The 20,857-nt window shown below is 57.2% G+C and overlaps 1 non-coding gene across 1 annotated transcript; it reads left to right on the top strand.

Annotated features, from left to right (window-relative positions):
* Window positions 1-14,825: 14,825 nt before the first annotated feature.
* TRNAS-AGA lies at window positions 14,826-14,907 on the top strand. Its single transcript has one exon. It is a non-coding gene; the product is annotated as a tRNA-Ser (tRNA).
* Window positions 14,908-20,857: the final 5,950 nt, after the last annotated feature.

Below are 20,857 nucleotides of genomic sequence, written 5' to 3'. Positions count from 1 at the left end.
CTAGATGACTTTCTGGAATGTGTTTGCCCCAAAAGTAGCTCTTGTGTCCTACAGGAGGCCGGTGATATGCAGGGGGGTCAGATTAGATGCTCTAATGGTCTCTTCTGGTCATAAAGTCAACTAATTTCTGAAAAACTGAGTGTAGCATTGGGAGCAGCGTCTGATGTTTTCCTGTCTATCCGGCTTGCTTCCTAGAACGAACGCTCCTTGAGTGGGGTGATCCACAGGGAGTAGCTCAAACCTCCAAAGTGCCTGGCCAGGGGCAGGACATTAGCACAGCAAGGGAGGGGTGTGGCAGTGACATCACAAAGGCCTTTTGCAGGACCTCAGACTATTGGCCAAAGGTGGTGGGGAGGTGGTGACCTCACAGAGAGATGCTGACATCAGGCAGGCAGGACAGGGGCGAGGGGCCAGGGAAACCTCAGAGACCCCTGTGGCTTTGCTTCAGCAAGTCTCCTTCTCCAGGTCTCTCTTTGAGGACTGAGGGAGTATTCGGGTTCACAGACGTGAGCGCCAGGAGGAACCTCTTTCGAGTTTTCTCCTTCCCTTTTCCTGATTTTACTAGAAAACAGCCGTCCCTGTTTAGAAGGTAAGAGCCTCCTCGAGGTTTGAAACCTGTTCAGTCTGATCCATCTGGTGACCGTTGAATTCTAGGCATGGAAAACACGAGCTTAAGGAGGCAGAATTTTATTCCGTACCTGGGATTTTGTCCCATAGAATCAGTGGGGACATTAAGGTTTGTTCTTTTTGTTTCACCTTTTCCTCCATCCATCCCTCCCTCCTTTCTCTTCGTCTCTTGCTTCTTTTGTCCTTTCTGCTGTTCCCCTCCCAAAACCAGGAGCAGTGTCGGGGTGTGTTTGGGGCGGGGCAGAAGAGGGGATGGGCGGCACTGGGGAGGGGAGCTTGGGGGTGTTGGGGCGGGGCAGAAGAGGGGATGGGCGGCACTGGGGATTGGGTTCTCGGGGGTGTTTGGGGCGGGGTAGAGAGGGGATGGGCGGCACTGGGGAGGGGGCCTCGCGGGGTGTTGGGGCAGGGGCAGAAGAGGGGATGGGCGGCATCTGGGGAGCTCGGGGGTGTTTGGGGCGGGGGCAGAGGGGATGGGAGGCACTGGGGGAGGGGCCTCGCGGGGTGTTTCGGGGCGGGGGCAGAGGGGGGATGGGCGGCACTGGGGGAGGGGTCCTCGGGGGGATGATGAGGGCGGGGGTAGAAGAGGGGGATGGGCGGCACTGGGGGAGGGGGAGCTCGGGGGTGTTTGGGGACGGGGCAGAGAGAGGAGGAGGCGGCACTGGGGAGGGGAGCTCGGGGATGGGAGGCACTGGGGAGGGGGCCTCGCGGGGTGTTTGGGGCTGGGGCAGAAGAGGGGATGGGCGGCACTGGGGAGGGGTCCTCGGGGATGATGGGGCGGGGGCAGAAGAGGGGATGGGCGGCACTGGGGAGGGGAGCTCGGGGTGTTTGGGGACGGGGCAGAGAGGGGATGGGCGGCACTGGGGGAGGGGAGCCTGGGGTATTTGTGGGGGATGAAGAGGGGATGGGCGGCACTGGGGAGGGGGAGCTCGGGGGTGTTTGGGGGTGGGGGCAGAAGGAGGATGGGCGGCACTGGGGAGGCGAGCTCAGGGGTGTTTGAGTGCGGGAGCAGAAGAGGGGATGGGCGCCATCGGGGAGCTCGGGGGTGTTGGGGGCGGGGCAGAGAGGGGATGGGCGGCACTGGGGAGGGGAGCTCAGGGGTGTTTGGGGGAAGAAGAGGGGATGGACGGCACTGGGGAGGGAGCTCAGGGGTGTTTGGGGTGGGAAGAAGAGGGGATGGGCGGCACTGGGGAGGGGAGCTCGGGGTGTTTGGGGGTGGGGCAGAGACGGGGATGGGCGGCACTGGGGAGGGGAGCCTGGGGGTTGGGGGGCAGGGCAGAGAGGGGGATGGGCGGCACTGGGGGAGGGGAGCTCGCAGTGTGTTGGGGACGGGGCAGAAGAGGGGAGGCGGCACTGGGGAGGGGAGCTCTGGGTGTGTTGGGGACGGGGGCAGAAGAGGAGATGGGCGGCACTGCGGAGGGGGAGATCGGGAGGTGTTTGGGGTAGGGGCAGAGGGGATGGGCGGCGCTGGGGTAGGGGAGCTCGGGGGTGTTTGGGGCGGGGCAGAGAGGGGATGGGCGGCACCAGGAGGGGGCGCTCGGGGGTGTTGGGGCAGGGGCAGAGAGGGCGATGGGTGGCAGTGGGGAGGGGAGCTCGGGGTTGGGGGCGGGGGCAGTGAGGGGGAGGGGCGGCCGTGGGGGAGGGGAGCTCGGGGGGGGTTTGGGGCGGGGCAGGGTGGGGGAGGGGCGGCAGTGGGGGAGGGGGAGCTCGGGGGGGTGTTTGGGCTGCTCAGGAGCCGCCTCGCGAACGCTTCAAGGCCACGTGACGCCCTCTCGGAAACTCCGCCTCTCCCGAGACAGCCAATAGGAAGAGGAGGCAGAGCCCTGACCAATGGGAGCGCGAGAAGAAACCTTCCCCCCCCCCGCCCAGTTCCAGTGTGAGGTTGGGGGCTGCAGTGACCAGAGCCCCCAGCAGGGTGCAGCGGGGGGGGGCTGCAGTGACCAGAGCCCCCAGCAGGGGGCAGCGGGGGCTGCAGTGACCAGAGCCCCAGCAGGGTGCATCGGGGGTGCTGCAGTGACCCGAGCCCCCAGCAGGGTGCATCGGGGGGGGGCTGCAGTGACCAGAGCCCCCAGCAGGGTGCAGCGGGGGGGGGGCTGCAGTGACCAGAGCCCCCAGCAGGGTGCAGCGGGGGGGGGCTGCACTGACCAGACCCCCCAGCAGGGGGGCTGCCGGCCGTGGGGTTCCCTGCAGTCTGGTGCCATTCACAGGGAGACCCGCAATAGCCTGACCCCCCCACCCGTGTCCGAGCTCCCGCCCTGCCCCCCAGCCCACTGCCTCTTGAGCAGCCCCCCCTGCGGTGTCACCACTACCCCCCCGGGCTGTGTCCCCCCCGCAGCTTCCCAGCCCCCCAGCTCCCCTTCGGTGGCCCCCCCGCACTTCCTCCCTGCAGCCTGCCCCATTCCCCCCCGGAGTCCCAGCTTCACCCCCTGACATCTCTCCAACCCACCTCCCCCCATCGCAGCCTCTGCCCCCCAGTGCCCCATCCCTGCGCCCCGGGGGGGGCTTGTGAGGCCCCCACCCCCCGGCCGCTCCCCGCCCCACACTGGGCAGCTGCTGGCGCTGAGGAAGGGGGTCTGGGCCAGGCCAGGTGCTGGGCCGATCCTGGTGAAAGAGAGACGAGCCGGCAAGGCTGAGAGGCCCCTCCCTTGTCTGGGGACAGGGCTCCACAATTTGGCCAGTGTCACCCTCCCCCATCCAGAGGAGACGTCCGCTCCCAGCAGGCCGTGCTCCATCTACACCCCGCTGGGGGGAGCCCCCAGTCCACCAGTGCCCCCCCCCCCATCAGCAGCCAAGCCGGGAGCCTGCCCCTTCTCCCCTGCGAGGGCTGCAGGACTCCCTGCCCCCGCAGCACCAGCCTCCCCCCATGTCCCCGGGGTGGGGTGGGGGAAGGGGGGATTCCTTCCTCCCATTGCCCAGATCCCACCCCCACCCCGGGCTGCCCAGACGGGAGCCAGGGGCTGCAGCAGTTGGCTGCTTCCCCAGGGCTACCAAGGAGCCGCCAGGAGAAGGGACGAGATTCTCCACGGCGCTGCAGCCGTTCACACTGGGACCCGTCTCACACGGGGGAAACTGAGGCACCAGGGAGGGCGCGATGGGCTGCACCAGCTCAGATTGGGAGTCTGTGGGAGAGCCAGGAATAGAACCCAGGAGTCCTGGCTCCATGGGCAGCTTGGGACTCCTCCCCTTGGGGAGGCTGGGCGGGCCCGGACTGTGGCCCTGCCCCAAGGCCTGCTGCCACTCAGCCTCCTCCTGCCAAAGCCCCCCCCACACGCCCCTCCACCCCGCCCACACTCCCCCTTCAGCCCCGCCCACACGCCCCTTCAGCCCCGCCCACACGCCCCCCTCAGGACCCCTTTGGGAGCAGGGCCTCTGGGTGGAGCACAGGCCAGGTGCCTCCCCGGGCCCCTTATACCCACCGCCCCTGCCTGGCTCCCGGCCTCCCCTGCTCTAACCACTAGACCCCGCGGCACTGGGACAATTTGTATAGTGGGAGGTGCTGAGAGCCAGTGAACAAACCTGTAAACCCTGCACAGGATGGAAACCACTTCAAGCCAGGGGGTGCACAAGACTGGCCCCCACTCCCTTCCCAGAGCCAGCGGTGGGACCCGGATACCCTGGCTCCCAACCCCCACTCTAACCACTAGCCTGCACTGCCCTGCCACAGCTGGGGAGAAGAACCAGGAGTCCTGACTCCCAGCCCGGCCGTGGGTGGAGCAGGACGTACTGGCCATGGGCTCAGCTGGGCATCACTTACCATCAGGCTGGATGTTATCCCAGTGCTGACCTCCAGCCCCACAGCTCTGCTGGTGCCCCTCACTCCCGACCCGCAGCCCCTTGGTTCCCCCCAGCACTGACGGTGCCCCTCACTCCCAACCCGCAGCCCCTGCTATCCTAGTCCTGACCTCCAGACCCACAGCTCTGCCGGTGCCCCTCACTCCCGACCCGCAGCCCCTCCTATCCCAATCCTGACCTCCAGACTCACAGCTCTGCTGGTGCCCCTCACTCCCGACCCGCAGCCCCTTAGGCGTCCACCAGCTCTGACGGTGCCCCTCACTCCTGACCCGCAGCCCCCTATTCCCCCACCAGCTCTGCCGGTGCCCCTCACTCCCGACCTGCAGCCCCTGTTATCCCAGTCCTGACCTCCAGACTCACAGCTCTGCCGGTGCCCCTCCCTCCCGACCCGCAGCCCCTGCTATCCCAGTCCTGACCTCCAGACTCACAGCTCTGCTGGTGCCCCTCACTCCCGACCCGCAGCCCCCTGGATTCCTCGCTGAGCTCCCCAGTTACTGCGCTGCCGGTGCCCCTCACTCCCGACCCGCAGCCCCTACTATCCCAGTCCTGACCTCCAGACTCACAGCTCTGCTGGTGCCCCTCCCTCCCGACCCGCAGCCCCTGCTATCCCAGTCCTGACCTCCAGACTCACAGCTCTGCTGGTGCCCCTCACTCCCGACCCGCAGCCCCTTAGGCGTCCACCAGCTCTGACGGTGCCCCTCACTTCTGACCCGCAGCCCCCTGGATTCCTCTCTGAGCTCCCCAGTTACTGCGCTGCCGGTGCCCCTCACTCCCGACCCGCAGCCCCTGCTATCCCAGTCCTGACCTCCAGACCCACAGCTCTGCTGCTGCCCCTCACTCCCGACCCGCAGCCCCTCCTATCCCAGTCCTGACCTCCAGACTCACAGCTCTGCTGCTGCCCCTCACTCCTGACCCGCAGCCCCTCCTATCCTAATCCTGATCTCCACACCCAGAGCTCTGCTGGTGCCCCTCACTCCCGACCCACAGCCCCCTCGATTCCTCGCTGAGCTCCCCAGTTACTGCGCTGCTGGTGCCCCTCACTCCCGACCCGCAGCCCCTTAGGCGTCAACCAGCTCTGACGGTGCCCCTCACTCCCAACCCGCAGCCCCTGCTATCCCAGTCCTGACCTGCAGACTCTCAGCTCTGCTGGTGCCCCTCACTCCCGACCCGCATGGGTCACCCCTGGAGTGGGTTAAAGCTGCAGGTTGACAGTGGGGCTGCTGCCCCTGTGAACAGCTGCTGTGGCACCGCCTGGGCAGGACAGGGAGACCCAGTTATACCCCCCCCAGCCTGTATCGGGGGATGGGAGCACTCACACCCTGGGGCCCCTGATTTGGGACGGAGGGAGGCCCCCGTGCACCAGGGATGCTGTAAGGGCGAACAGGGGCACCCACCCACCCACCAGAGATCTTCTAGGGGGGGAGAGTGGCACCCACACACCCAGGATCTTGTAGAGGGGGACAAGGGCATCCACACTCCGGGATCCTCTGCAGAGGGACGGACACCCACACACCCAGGATTCTGTATGGGGGGCAGAGGTACCCGGACACCTGGGCGGGGAAAGGGGGCACCGAAACATCCGGGATCTTACCTGACAGGACAGCGGCGCCTGCAGCTCGAGGGTCCCACGCGAGAGGCTTCGTGCCCCACGTGTCCAGCCAGGTCCGTTCCATCTCCAGCTTTCAACTCTGCTTGTGAGCTCCCCTCTCTGGCCACACGGGGGCAGCACTAACGGCCTCATCTAAATTTGACCCTTCAAACCGCAGATTATAACCCAGCGGGCAGATTATAGCCCAGGAAGCCAAATCCTTCCCCAAACTGACAGTTGAAGCAGAAGATCCCAGTGGAAAGATCAGGAATTTTGCCTTTAAAAACAAGGAAAATGTGCATTGGTCTCTTCTGTCTACAGCGAGAGATTGAAGAAGCTCAATTGATTTCATTGACTGGAGGTTAAGAGGGGATTTAGTCACTGATTTTAAATACACAGTTTTAAAAATTCCCAGAGGGGGGAATATCTGATTTTAAAGGGTTCTTTAATTCACCAGACAAAGGTTGAACACGACCCCCTTGGTTTGCAGTCAATGTCACAAAACGCCAACTGGAAATTACCATTTTTTAACCGTGAGGCTAATTATCTAGTGGAACAAGTTCTGTGCAGGAATTGGTTAAATCCCCATCACTGCCGGGTGTAAATGAAGACCGCAGCTCTTGCTGCAAGACACCTGGTCTGTGGGTGTCCCTGTTCCCCCTTCAGAACCTCTGGTACATGGTGCTTCCCTCCTCCCAGTTCAAGATCCCCATCATGTGGGTGCTCCCATCCAGGATCTCCGGTGGGTGTCTCTGTCCCCCACCCCATGAACTAGCTCCAGTGTGTGGTTTCCCCTGCCTGCCCCCATCCAGGATCTGTGGGTGTCTCTGTTCCCCTTTTCAAGATCCGTGTTGCTTGGGTGCGTCCCTCACCCCAAGTCAGAATCCCCAGCATGTGGGTGCTCCCATCCCCCCTCCAGGCTCTGCGGGGGGTGTCTGTGTAAAAAGAGACTGTGTCTCACTGTCTTGCCCAGGCTATGCTGCAGGGACTATTCACAGGTGTGATCCCACTACTGATCAGCACGGGAGTTTTGACCTGCTCCATTTCTGACCTGGGCCGGTTCACCCCTCCTTAGGCAATCTGGAGACCCCAAGCTTCCCCGGGATCACCATATTGATGCTGAACTTAGTGTGGACACCCGATCGGCACAGCCCCCTGCAGCCTAGAACTCCTGAGCTCAAGCGATCCGCCAGCCTCCCCAGGCGCTGGGATCACAGGCACCAGCCACGGAGCCCAGCTGCTTTTATTGCTTGGCAACTGGAGCTTTAAACTCTGCTTGTGAGCTCTGTGCCTTGGCCAGACAGGGACAGCCTGGAACTGGGAAATCATCCTGCTTCCCCCGCCCCCGTCTCATGTCTGGGTGCAGGCTCCTCTCTACTCTCATGTAAGATCCCAGATGTTTTGGTGCCCCCCATCCCCCGTCCAGGAGCCCAGGTGTCCAGGTAACTCTGCCCCCCCTACAAGATCCTGGGTGTGTGGGTGCCACTCTCCCCCCCAGTAGATCTCTGGTGGGTGGGTCCCCAGGGTGTGAGTGCTCCCATCCCCCAATACAGGCTGGGGGAGGGGGTATAGCTGGCTCTCCCTGTCCTGCCCAGGCGGTGCTACAGCAGCTGTTCACAGGGGCAGCAACCCCACTGTCACCCTGCAGCTTTAACCTGCTCCAGGGGTGACCTGCTTCACCCTCCTGTGGGAGCCCGGGGACCCCGAACTGCCCAGAATCACCTGATTGATGCCGAGCTTAGCACAGACACCGGCTCAGCATGGCAGGTGCAGCCCTGAGCCCTGACAATCAGCTGCCCGCAGCCTCCTACTGCACAGCGAGGATCCCACGTGAGAGGCTTCGTGCCCCGCGTGTCCTGCCAGGTCCCTCTCAGCTCCAGCTTTCAACTCTGCTTGTGAGCTCCCCTCTCTGGCCAGACGGGGGCAGCACTAATGGCCTCGTCTAAATTTGACCCTTCAGACTGCAGATTATAACCGAGCGGGAGATTATAACCTAGGAAGCCAAATCCTTCCCCAAACTGACAGTTGAAGCAGAAGATCCCATTGGAAAGATCAGGATTTTTGCCTTTAAAAACAAGGAAAATGTGCATGTTCTCTTCTGTCTACAGCGAGAGATTGAAGAAGCTCAATTGATTTCATTGCCTGGAGGTTAAGAGGCGATTTAATCACTGTTTTAAATACATTTTACAAATTCCCAGAGGGGGGAATATGTGATTTAAAGTGTTCTTTAATTCACCAGACAAACACTGAACAAGACCCCCTGGGCTTGTAGTCGATGTCAGAAAATGCCAACTGGAAATAACCATTTTATAACCGTGAGGCTAATTATCTAGTGGAACAAGCTCCGCAAGGGAGGTGGTAAATTCCCCATCACTTGCAGTTTGTAAATCAAGACTGCAGCTCTTGCTGCAAGACACCTGGTGTGTGGGTGTCCCTGTTCCGCGTTTCGGGATCCCTGGTACATGGTGCCTCCCTCCCACCAGTTCAGGGTCCCCACAATGGGTGCTCCCATCCCCCCATACAGTCTCTGTGGGGGATGGAGGGTGTCTAAAAAGAGACCGTGTCTCACTGTCTTGCCCAGGCTAAGCTGAAGGGGCTACTCACAGGCGCGATCCCACTACTGATCAGCACGGGAGATTTGACCTGCTCCGTTTCCGACCTGGGCCGGTTCACCCCTCCTTAGGCAACCTGGGGACCCCAAGCTTCCCAGGGATCACCATATTGATGCCAAACTTAGTGCAGACACCCGATCGGCACAACCCCCCGTGGCTGGGAGCTCTGTGATCCACCCACAGTAGCTGGGAGCTGTGGGGTCCATCCATGGTGGCATGGGCCTGTGGGAGCCCCTTCTGACACTGGTGGCTGATAGCTGTGGGGCCCCCACCAGCCAACAGCTCCAGTCTTGCTGCCCCAGGGCTGAGGTGGAAAATGTCACTGAGATCTCTGAAAGTCACAGATTCTGTGACCCCCTTTATATAATCTTAGCCTTAATAGTTGTTGACTGTCTCTCTCGATCTAGTGGTCTGCTCTAGCGCAGATGGGACAGGGAAGACAGACGCTCACCCCCCAGCACAGGTTTGGGCAGAAATGGCTCTTGGGCTATTTGCTGAGCATGCAGAGGACTTGTCCAGGCCGGTGGAGCAGCTCAGCCAGATGAGGAGCTGGAAGAAGGAGACCTGAGCAGCCTGGAGATCCCACTTTTTCTCCACAGCCACTGCCTGTCAGCAGGATTCCTCCTTCTCCTCAGTGAGACCAAATCTAAGCACCTAGATAGCTGGTCTGTCCACTGCACCCCAATCCCTCATGCCTGAGCCTCCCTGCCAAAGTCCTGCACCTGGCTGCAGAGAATTGTCTCACATCTCGCTGGGAACTCGACTTCTTGTGCCCAGAGAGTCTCGGCCCCACTCAGTAGAGGACCTGAGAAACACAGTGTCTGCCTTTTCCAAATAAGTGCTTGGAAAAGTTTTGATCATGTGGCCTAATGGATAAGGCATCTGACTTTCAAATCAGGCGATTGAGGGTTCGAGTCCCTTCGTGGTTGTGCGTGTGCAATTTTACCTTTGTGCTGAAAGTCCTGCTCCCTTCAGGGCTGGAGCCTCTTCTTGGCTGCTCAGGCCAATGCTCTGGCTTCAGCTAGAGCCCCGGGAAGGAGTTGGGGGTTGGGCGTCACAAAGGCTGGAGCATGAGCCCCAGGTGCTTCCAGTCTCACCTTTGCCCTTCCTGACTTGCCAAAGAAAATGGGCGGCTGCCCGGGCTAGCGTGTGGAGCAGTTTCCCTCTTCCAAGTGTGCGCCTGTCCCTGTGCTGGAGGGTACTTGCTACATAGCCCCTATGGGAGCCTGGGTGTTTCTTTGCTTCTCACCAGCTGGGGAAAAGCCTCTTGGGGTAAAATCTCCTGCCCCACTGCCAAAGTGAGCACCTGGAGTGGGAACGGTCAGAGGCCCCACCAGGGGGGCTGGCCCTGCTTTCCTACTGTCTTCTGATGTTGGCCACAAAGCATCAGCAGCTGGCTGTGGGTGGCTTTCAGTGGGGGTTCGGCATGCCAGGGAGCAGGGAGCAGCCTGGCTGAGTGTCTCTGTGGCTGTCTGCTGGCCATGCATAGGCATGGTCCTGCCCTCCTCTTGCCCTGCCCTTGGTTGCTCTCTGGCTTTTAAGCCTTCCCTTGGAGCTGTCAGCACCAGCCACCTCTGTCCTAGGTGCCCAGAGGAGGAGAGGTGCTGGGCTTCAGCCTGGGACTCTGCCTCCCTCCTGCCTTTCCCTGACTATGAAACCTGGCCCTGACACTACTTTCTTCAACCGCCATGTGGGCAAGAGGAAAAGTGTGGTAGAAAGCACAAGGGCCAAACTTGTGGGCATCAGAAATCCCAAACACCCAGTCAAACCATAGCCACTTCTAGACCCCATTCCAACCAAAGACCTGGCTCCAGTGGGTATGAGTCACTCAGCACAAGGTAAACAACTCATTCTTAGACAGCTGGAGACAGGAAAGCACTTGGATCTCCAGGGATTTACCATAAGGTCCCACTGAGATTTGAACTCAGATTTCAGCATGCCAACCCTTACACCATGGGACCAGCTTGTGCTAGTTTCTCTGAACATTGGTGACCCTATCATAGAATACCAGGCTTGGAAGGGACCTCAGGAGGTATCTAGTCCAACCCCCTGCTCAAAGCAGGGCCAATCCACAGACAGATTTTTATCCTAGATCCCTAAATGGCCCTCTCAAGGACTGAGCTCACAAACCTGGGTTTAGCCGTCCAATACTCAAACCACTGCGCTCTCCCTCCCTCACAGGCCCAGGTTGTGTAAGGGACTGTTGGCCCTTTACTAAAACTGAGTGGGTTTTTTTGGTTGGCTAGTTCCCAGTCCCAATAGAAGGGGGAAGGGTCAATGGGAAATCAGGCCCCTGAGACTGACAGGCCCCTGGGGCAATGGTCACCAACTGGTAGGGAACAAGTGAGAATTTGTTAATGAGTAAAATTCCTGGTGAAAATTGGCAAAGCTGTGGAGAGTTTGAAAAGTTCCAGTGAATTTACACATGAAGATACAAACAGAGAGACAACTAGAGAGAAAGAGAACATCACAGACTGCACAGGCCCACACAGACATAAACAAAAACCAAACCCACACAGCACACAGAGCCATATACGCATAAGGGAAAGCCACACAAAACATAGAACAAATCCACACCAAAAAATACAGCAAAAGCCCACAACAAGAAAGCACAAAAACCACATACCAAAAGAATACTTAGCAAAAAACCAATCTGCATGCAAAAGTCACACACATACACACACACACAAAACTATGCAAGGCATCCACAAAAATCACACAGGACCCACATGCACATCAACATGACAGACAACAAAAAACCCCAACATACAGAAAGCCAGGCAGGGTTTGAGTCTCACAGCGAAGAGGGTGAGCACACAGGTGGTTTGGGGAGCAAAGACTGAGGGGGAGTCGGGGGCAGTGCTCTGGGCTCTGCCTGACCCCTCCTGACACAGGCGGCTGGTGGAGAGCAGAGCCTGGTAGATCTGTGGAGTCTGCCCTGCTCTCTGTAAAGCAAGGGGACCTCGGTGTCTTCTGAGCTGCAATTGTATTTTCTGCAGGGCAAAATGATTAGCAGAAGCCATTTGCTTAAAGGAAACTAGTGCTATAAATGAGGTTTGAACTCACAACCTCAGCATGACTCCACTCAGCACTGCCCTGTAAGTACTGGGCACTAACCCATTGCACCACTGAGTCCTGCTTTCAGAAGCTTGTCTCCCTGTTTCATGGATGGATTAGCGGAGTGGGTGGGTTGCATTAGCTAAAACAAATCCATATTAAAGGCTGCAGGATGGCAGCAGCAGAGGTGGGGAGCCTCATTCCATGTGATAGAGCTGGTTCCCCCTTCCATTGCTGAGGGGAAGGTTGGTGCTTTGAGCCCACCTGGTGCTGGAATATCTCATGGGTGAGATTAATGGGACTCTTGGGAAGGGAGGGGAAGGGAGGGGAAGTCTTTTCTATCCCTGCCTAGCTCCATTGGTCTCCTGTGGCCCTTTCGGCTCTCTGCTCCCCTGTTGGGGAGATGCAGAGACAAGCCCCCATCTGGGTGAGTCACCGAGAGGCTGTGTCCCATGGCGTGTGGGGGGAGAGGGGGTGGGGTGGGGCTCAAGGGGAGAAGGTTGTGTGTGACAGTGTGGGGGGGAGGGGGAGGGTGTGTTCCTTAGGATAGAAATAATGGAAAACACAGGGGCAGTGACAGTGAAGCCCCGTGTCTGAGTGTTATGACCCTGTGTGGTGCTGCCGTTCACCTTCCCCTCCTATGGGCTCAGCTTTCATTGAATCCAGCATTTTTTCACCTGTCCTCACCACAGAGGTGTCCCACCTGCCTCAGCTACCGAGTGTCCCTCTTAGAGACGCCGAGGACTGGAACTGATTTCAGCTGCTGGACAGCTCTGCTAGGTCTTTATTCATTTGCACAGGAAAATGCTGAGTGTTTAAATTCATTTCAAACACCCTGCCCCCATTCAGCGAACTCCTGAACATACTGGAGATGGGTCTGGAAATCGATTTTCATTCAAAAAAGTTTTTAAAGGGAATCACTTGGATTGGAGCTAGGAACCCATTACCCTGTAGGGAAACATTCACCCACTGAGCTATACTCTCAACAGAGAGTGTCATGTATAGCCCAGAGCAGGGACATTTTTTAACCTGGGGGTTAGTAAACTTTCTCTTCTATACAAACACCACAGCTTACAAACTCCCCACCCCCACTCTGTGTCACCAGAGCACAACAACAACTCTCCTTGGGGCACACACAGCTCCCCAGCTCCCTGCCCATCAGTCTCTCCAGCATTGCTCCAATCCCTTAAGGCAGGGTCTCAACCACAATTTACCTTAGGGCCAGTGCCAGTCCTCCAGTCCTCCCAGTGGCCAATAATGTCACTCATACCGCCCAGAACCCGCCCCCCAAAACTCTGCCCCTCAGCTGCCTAAGGCTCTGGGAGGGAGTTTGGGTGGGGGAGGGGTTCTGGGGTGCAGGCTCGGGATGGAGTTTGGGTGCTGGGTGCAGGCTCTGGGCTGGGGCAGGGGGTAGCGGGAACAGGAAGAGGGGTGGGGTTGCAGGCTCTGGGCGGGTGAGTGGGGGCTGGCAGGTGGGGGCGTGTGGGATGGGGAGGGGGTGGAGGGTCTGGGAGGGAGTTTGGGGCTGGGGGCATGGAGGGAGAGGGTGCAGGCTGTGGGATAGAGTTGGGGGGCTGGGGAGGTGAGGGAAGGGGGTGAAGGATCTGGAAAGGAGTTGGGAGTGGGAAGAGGTATGTGGGGAGTGGGTGCGGGTGCAGGCTCTGGGAAGGGGTCAGGGATGCAGAGCTACCTGGGGCTCTAAAGCGGGGGGGGCGGGGGGGCCTCCGTGTGCTGCTGCCCCCAGACACCGCCCCCGAAGCGTCCCATTGCCTGCAGAGGTGCTCGGGGTGGGGGCAGCGCGCAGAAGCACAGCCCCACCCTGCCCTGCCATGCGGAGGGGCCGGCAGCCACTGGAGCGAGCAGACAGATGCTGCTCAGCTCTGCTGCACTGATGGGGCCCCTGGGGGGGAGCGCCTGGGGGCAGCCGGTGGGGCCAAGGGAGTGACCCGGTCCCAAAACTGCTGGAGCCCCACGGGCGAGACCTGGGAACCAGGACTGCCAGCCAGACAAACCCCTTTAAGAGGAGGCGTCCCTCTCCCGGTCAAAAACTGATCTTCCTCCTTCAGTTCAGCGACAGCCTGAATTGTTCCTTATCCTGCCAGAGCCAGAGGACTGAAACAGCAACATCAAACCCCTGTGTAGCTCGCAGGGATGGACATAAACACTCCCTGGTATCTGAGGAGATGTTCAGCTTTGCCCTTGGTCAACTACAAGGCTAAAGGGAAAGGAGGTGGTGCCAGGTATAAAGAGTGAAACACGACACATCATAGTTATGCCCATGGTGGCTGCAAAATCTTTTGATGTACTTCCTCTTATCAGCAGTGTATTGTTTTCTCTGGAGTCTAGACCTTGGCCAAGAAATTTGTATCTTGATAAAATAATCGACTGCCCCTGGTGAAGGCAGTGGACTTGACACCCACTGGGGTGTCCCTACACAGGTACAAGTACTAACAACAGTGGCTGCCTTTTAGCCATAGATTTTAATCAGGGCAATACATTGAAACAAACCCCTGTTAAATCATTTCTCAGCCCGAGTCCTTCACCCACATTCCCTAGAGCATTGGGCCACCATGTGGACATTTCATTTCCGACCTGTTTCACACATAGACAAAATTTCCTTTGCACAGATCCATGAACAGCAACATCTTCCTGTGTCTCTTGTCTGAGCCAGGGCATTCGATTCCAGTGACCCCTTCTCTCCTGCAATGGCGATGGTCAGACAGAGGGGACGTGGCACCTGCATCCCTGCTAGGGAGATGTTGGCTCAGCTCTTTCTTTCTGCTGCTGTTGTTAGTCCATGAAACATCAAGGGTGGAATGCAAGGCTGAGTTCACGCACCAGCCCTCAGTGCCCCAGAGAAATCCTGCCCCCTGCTATTGGAACGATGTGCTGGAGATTTGAATGGGAGAGGGACTGTCTGAATTGTCAGAGTGGGGAATGAACAACAATCTACAGCAATGTCATTCAAACAAACACACTCTAATCATGCTCCAGCCGGAAGGGAAATGGGCAGGAATTCTCGCTGTTCAGCCAAGGACACTTACACTGATGAGCAGCCATGAGTGTGGTGGGGAAGCTGGTCAGAGCAAACAATTTAAACTTACAATTCTGTGAGAACAGAATCATGATGTAGTGAAACAGCTGTAAATTGAGTAGCTGTGGCCGAGTGGTTAAGGCGATGGACTAGAAATCCATTGGGGTCTCCCTGTGCAGGTTTGAATCCTGCCAACTACGCAAGCACTGTGCTATTATTGTTGTAGTCTTAGTACCTGAGCATCCCACGTGCGAACTGGAGCCAGATCTAGTTTTACTCTGTCTACACTTAAAACGCTGCTGTGGCACTGCTATAGCACTTTGGAGTAAACAGTGACTGGAGGGGTTTTCCCATCCTTGTAACAGCTACATGGACAAAACAATTTGTCCTTTCTTTTAGCACTATCTAACAAGGGCTTAGGTCACCTTAACTCTATGGGTTCGGGAGGGGGGGTCACACCCTGAGAGACGTCGCTCTGCCAGTGAAGTGCCCAGTGTACACCAGCCCTTAGATCCCTCTTGGTATTTCAATGCAGGCACTGACCTGTGAGAGGAAAACATCAGCTCACAAACACAGGGACTGAATTCCCCACATTTAATCTCACTGCACTTTCCAGAAAGTCACGAAATTCAATTCATTCTTGCTAGGAGGGAGAAAAAATAAGTGACACTGAGTTTTTGGCTTGGTTAAATAAAATTAAGTGTTTAATTAATATAGTAACAATCTGTCCTGATTCCTCTAACTAACACCACAGCGTGAAATAGGAACAGAGACAAATCTTGTCAGTGATGACTAATTTTGCAAATGATCTTCCCATTATTAATTTCCACGCTGCCCCCATTGGAGGTCTGGGCATCTCCAGTGTCATTGCTCTGCATTCACCTTCCCTAGAATTGTTCTCGGACATTCGCCTTCCTCTGCAGTGTGGGGCTCGGGTCACTTGCTGAAGGATTCCCTGAACCTTGAGGTCTTTAAGCCACGATTTGAGGACTTCAGTAACTCAGACATAGGTTAGGGTTTGTTACTGGTGTGGGTGGGTGGGTGAGATTCTGTGGCCTGCGTTGTGCAGGTCAGACTAGATGATCATAATGGTCCCTTCTGACCTTAAGTCTATGAATCTATGAATCTATTCCCAAATTTGGAAAACTGTGCAGTTCAGAATGTGAATAGTGACCCCGTCTCCTTCCTGCACCTGCTCTACATTGCTTCACAGCAGCTTCTCCCCCTGCAGAGTCACCCCAGCACTGCAGTGCAGCCGCCCAGGGTTCAGCAGGGGCCCCTGGCAAGAACCGTGGGTGCAGCTAACAGCCCATTGTGCCTGGCAGTGAGGCTGCTGTAAAAAAGCAACACCCCTCCCCGAGAAGTACAGAGACTGAATTCCCAACTTTAACATCATGACCCCTGTAGAAAGCCACACGTGTCAGTTGTATTTTCACAGGAGATGCAAAATCAAGTGACACCAATTTTTAAGTTGAGTAAATAAAGTTGAGGAGATAGTTATTAAACTCACAAAAATGTACTAAAGATCCCTCAGCATAACACCTGAAGGCGAAATATGAACAGAGACAGACCTTGTCAGCAAAGGCTCATTTCCCAAACGATCCTCAAAATGTTACTAATTCCCACCCCTCCTCCACAGGAGCTCTGTGCAGTGTAACTGTTCTGCAGGCAGCTTCCCATTCAATGCTGTTGGGGGACATTCCCAGACCTGGAAATGTACCAACGACAGAATTTGAAGAGCAAACCTGGCTCCCCGCACCAGGCGGGATTTGAGTGTTTTGTCCCTGTCACTTAGTCTTTGTCAATAGTACAGATGCCCTGGTGGACTCTAGGCTCTGCTTAAGGGATCCTGGCACAGGGGCTGGTGGGGAAGAAAGGATTGTAGATTCTGACCTGTGGTCTGGAGAGGAGGTAATAATTGAAGGGGGCATTTCTGACTCCTCCCTTCCCTCAGTGTCCCCAGGGCTGGAATTCTACATTCCACAGGGCCAAATAAGGGGGTGAAGCCACTTGGTTAATGAAAACCAGTGCTCCAGGTGAGGCTTGAACTCACAACCTCAGCATAGCTCCTCTCAGCACTGCCCTATAAGTATTGTGTGCTAACCAATTGTGTCACTGGAGCACCTGTTAATTGTTATTTTCGCAGTCCCCTAGGTTGATACAGGCAAGGAGTGACCCCCAAAACATTCTCAGTGGAGCTGAGAGCAGGTAGCGACAAGTGTTGTACTCGGTGGGGTGGATTCTTCTTAAGGGTTCCAGGTACCATTTGACCCTTTTGTTCTTCCCTGTGTAATAACAGAGCTGATTAAGACTATGGCCTGGTCTACACTGGGGCGGGGGGGGGGCGGTTCGAGCTAAGGTATGCAAGTTCAGCTACACGAATAGCGTAGCTGAACTCGAAGTACCTTAGTTCGAAGTACTTACCCACCCTCACGGCGCGGGATCGAAGTCCGCGGCTCCCCCGTCGACTCCGCCACCGCCGTTCGCGGTGGTGGAGTTCTGGAGTCGACGGGAGTGCGTTCGCAGTTCGATATATCGCGTCTAGATGACACACGATATATCGAACTCCGAGAAGTCGATCGCTACCCGCCGACCCGGGCAGGTAGTATGGACGTACCCTCAATGTAGAGTCTTGCTGCAGACCAACGGATCTGAAATCACTGATAACCAGCTCTAAGCATTAGTCCTGCTTTGGGACAGTGTCTCTCATGCAAGAAACTGCCCAGTCTGCGCTAGCAGTGAGGCTCCCTCACTAACAGCTGAAATCAGGGAGAGCTGTGTGAAGTGCAGGGCCCCAGGGGTGCCTGAACAGGGGGAACAACACCCCAGGACTTTTAAAAATGGGAGGGCTCTGCCTTGCCACTTTGTAATGACCGTAAGGGCGAGTGAGGGTGGGGAGAGGACGGAGATCAGTGAGCGGGAGGAGGGGTCTGGGGGAAGGAGGCAGCATAGGAGCGGGGCCTTGGGGAGAAGGGGTGGGGTAGGGGGGTGGAGTTGAGTAGCAGGGATGGGGCTACTGTTTGGGCTCTGGTGGCCGCTACTTTTAGGGAGCCTGTTCCGCTCCTGGTGGGACCACAAGACGTTCCAGAGCAGAGAGGGTGGCCAGCAGAGCGGTGACAGGGGGGAACAGCAAGTGGCCGGCAATGTGGCCAGACAGCGGAGGGAGAAAGGGGCTTTCCCCCCAGGAGGTGAGAGGTGAACTCTGGGTTTCATTGACCCAGGACAGCAGCTGTGGGTGAGGTGCAGTGAAGGGAGGGGCACATCCAAAGAGCTTCTGGTGTCTGGATTTAGGAGCCCGAGGCAAAAGGCCACTGCCCAGCATGCTGTGGGGTGGGTGTTTTGCTCATAGTGTTGTGTTATGAATCCTGATTGTGGTGTTTTCCCAAGTTAATACAAGGTGATTTTCCTCCTTTTTATTAAAGTTTCTTTTCTACACTCAGTGGTTGTGAGTGGGGAAAGTATCGCCTCTTAGAGGCACCCAGTGGCCAGGGTTAGTTTCCCCAGGTTACTGGGCGGGGGCTTAAGCAGATTGTGTGTTGTATTGTTGAAGAGGAGCCCCAAGCACCCAAACAGGGAATTGTAACTTCAGCCTTCAGAGTAAGAGCCAGAGGTGCTGCCAGCTGAGCTAGCCAGGCCACCTAAACGTATTAACCCCTTTCACCGCAAGAGCAAACACCGGGTACTTCTGTGCTTCTCAGCAGCTGCGAAAAAGCCTCTTGGGGGAAATGTCTCCTGCCCCACCGCCAAAAGGAGCCCCTGGAGTGGGAACGGTCAGAGGCCCCACCTGCTTTGCAACCACCTTGTGATGCTGGCCGCAGAACGAATGCTCGTGTGTGGGTGGCCTTCAATGGGGGTTCGGCATGGCAGGGAGCAGGCTGGCCGGGTGTCTTTGTGGCTGTCTTCTGGCCACGCATAGGCATGGTTCTCCCCTCCTCTTGCCCTGCCCTTGGTTGCTCTGTGGCTTTTAAGCCTTCCCTTGGAGCTGTCAGCACCAGCCGCCTCTGCTCCAGGTGCCCAGAGGAGGAGAGGTGCTGGGCTCCAGCCTGGGACTCTGCCTCCTTCCTGCCTAGCCCTGACTATGAAGCCTGGCCCTGGCCCTCCTTCCTTCAAGTGCCATGTGGGCAAGAGGAAGAGTGTGGCAGCTGCAGGGACCAAAGTTGTGGACATCAGGTGAAGTAGCGAGAAACAACCATATGGTCAACCCGCAGGAATCTCTAGCCAGACTGTTAAGTTCTAGGACCCCCAACCTATAGCCGCCAGCCCATTGAACCAGCCAGACCAAAGACCTATCTCCAGTGGGCATCAGTTACCCAGCAGTAGGGAAAAAACTCACTCTAGTTCACCCTGAGAGAGGGTAGCCAAACAAATTGAGCTCCAGGGCTTTGCAGCAAAGTTGCATATTTCCAGGAGGTATCACTGAGATTTGAACTCTGATTCCAGGATTCAAAGTCCTGAGTGCTGCCCATTACACCATGGGACCTGCTGCTAGTTTATTTTCTAGACCCCTGTCACTCTTGGCTCGTTTGCACCCTGCACTTATTGCTTCCCGCCAGCAGCTTCCTCTCATGGGACTCTCCTCCTCCAGCGACTGTGGTCCTGCACTATCAGATCCGTGGGTCCTGCCCTGAGTCCCTGCATCCCCCTGCTTTGTCTCCATTCCTTGCAGGCTGCAAAAATGTCAGGGGAGGCCACCCCTCCCTTCACTTGGTGCTCCCGCTCATATCGGCCAGCTGCAGCCTCATCTGCTGGAACTCAGGCAGCTGTCGCTTGACCTGGTCATACAGTCACACGCTGACTGGCTCCCCTGCCTGGATGCTCTTGTGGAAATCCCACAGGTGACACTGCAGGACTTGGCTCTGTTGGTTTCTTTAATGTTGTGGTGTTTCTCCGGCCACCGGAACAAAGCCCCCAACTCCTCTCTCACTGACTCCCATCAATCCCCCTGGTTGCCATAGAACCCTCTGATGCTTTCCCGTTCTGCCAACACCGCCAGGCCTCGCCCCCCTGCTCCTTTATCTTGCAAGCTCTGGATGTTCAGCTTCCAATATCCTCTGCCCTGGGTCAGGGAATTGCCCACATTGAGCACACGGTGAGAGCTGTGTGATCCGAACTGTCCATTGGCTCCACCCTGCACTGGGCTGTCGATGTGCTCTCCTTCACGGAAATCCGGTCAGTGCGACTCCTGGCCTGTCCCCGCAGAAAGGTGTATCCCCTCTGCGGCTGGTGTGAGCTCGGGTCAGAGGAATAGGAGGCTACCACCCACCCTCCACTGGTTCCACTACGGAGAAACACGTCCTCTAAGCCGACCTCACTACAGACCTGCGCCAGGTAGTGCTCATCATAGAAGAGTTTCCTCTGACAGTTGGGAAAACAGGACCAGCAGTCCTCAGGCCGGTGCAACAATTGAAATCCCCCCTGACACCAAACACCGTGCGGTCCAGAGGAAGGGAGCCAGTTCCTTCCATAGAACTTTCCTTTCACACCTTAACTGGGGACCATACGCACTAATAGAGCCATAACCAGTGCCATGGAGCACAAAGCCCACCAGTAATGCCCCCCCTGGTTGGAGCTCCAGCCCCTTCTGTACTCGCACCATGAATGTGAAGAACAAGACTCCAACCCCATCATTCTTCACTGGCCTGGAGGACCAGAGAGATGGGCCCTTCCACCAATCACCATCAAGCTACCCTAGAGTTGTTAATGTGCATTTTATGAACACCCACCCTGTCTAAGTCCAGCTACTCAAAGGCAATGAACATCAAGTGCTGCCTCCTGGGCCCCCAAATCCGTTCCACCTTCCACATGGCCATTTTCACAGATGACTCTTCCCTGGCACTGCCCTCGCTCAGCTGCACAGAGGAGTTTTCATCCCCTATTCCTGCCTGTTACTGCCCAGCAGCCCTCTGGCACCATTCCTGAGGGTCACCCTGCCTTGCTCTCTTCCTGCCATGTTGGGAAAGACAGCTCCCATCTCTCCTTGTTAAAGGTCAGATGGGCCAACTAGGGGCAGAAGCCCCTTCTGTGTTTTCCTACTGCAGAGCAAAGATGAGAGACTCACCTTCAGTGCCACCCAGAGGGGGGGCAAGTGGGGCAATTTGCCCCAGGCCCTGCAGGGGCCCCATGAGGGCCAGCCTCCGTCACTCATTTCCT

This window comes from Mauremys reevesii, linkage group 12 (assembly GCF_016161935.1).
Source record: "Mauremys reevesii isolate NIE-2019 linkage group 12, ASM1616193v1, whole genome shotgun sequence".
NCBI lineage: Eukaryota > Metazoa > Chordata > Testudines > Geoemydidae > Mauremys > Mauremys reevesii.
This window is presented reverse-complemented; position numbering and strand designations above follow the sequence as displayed.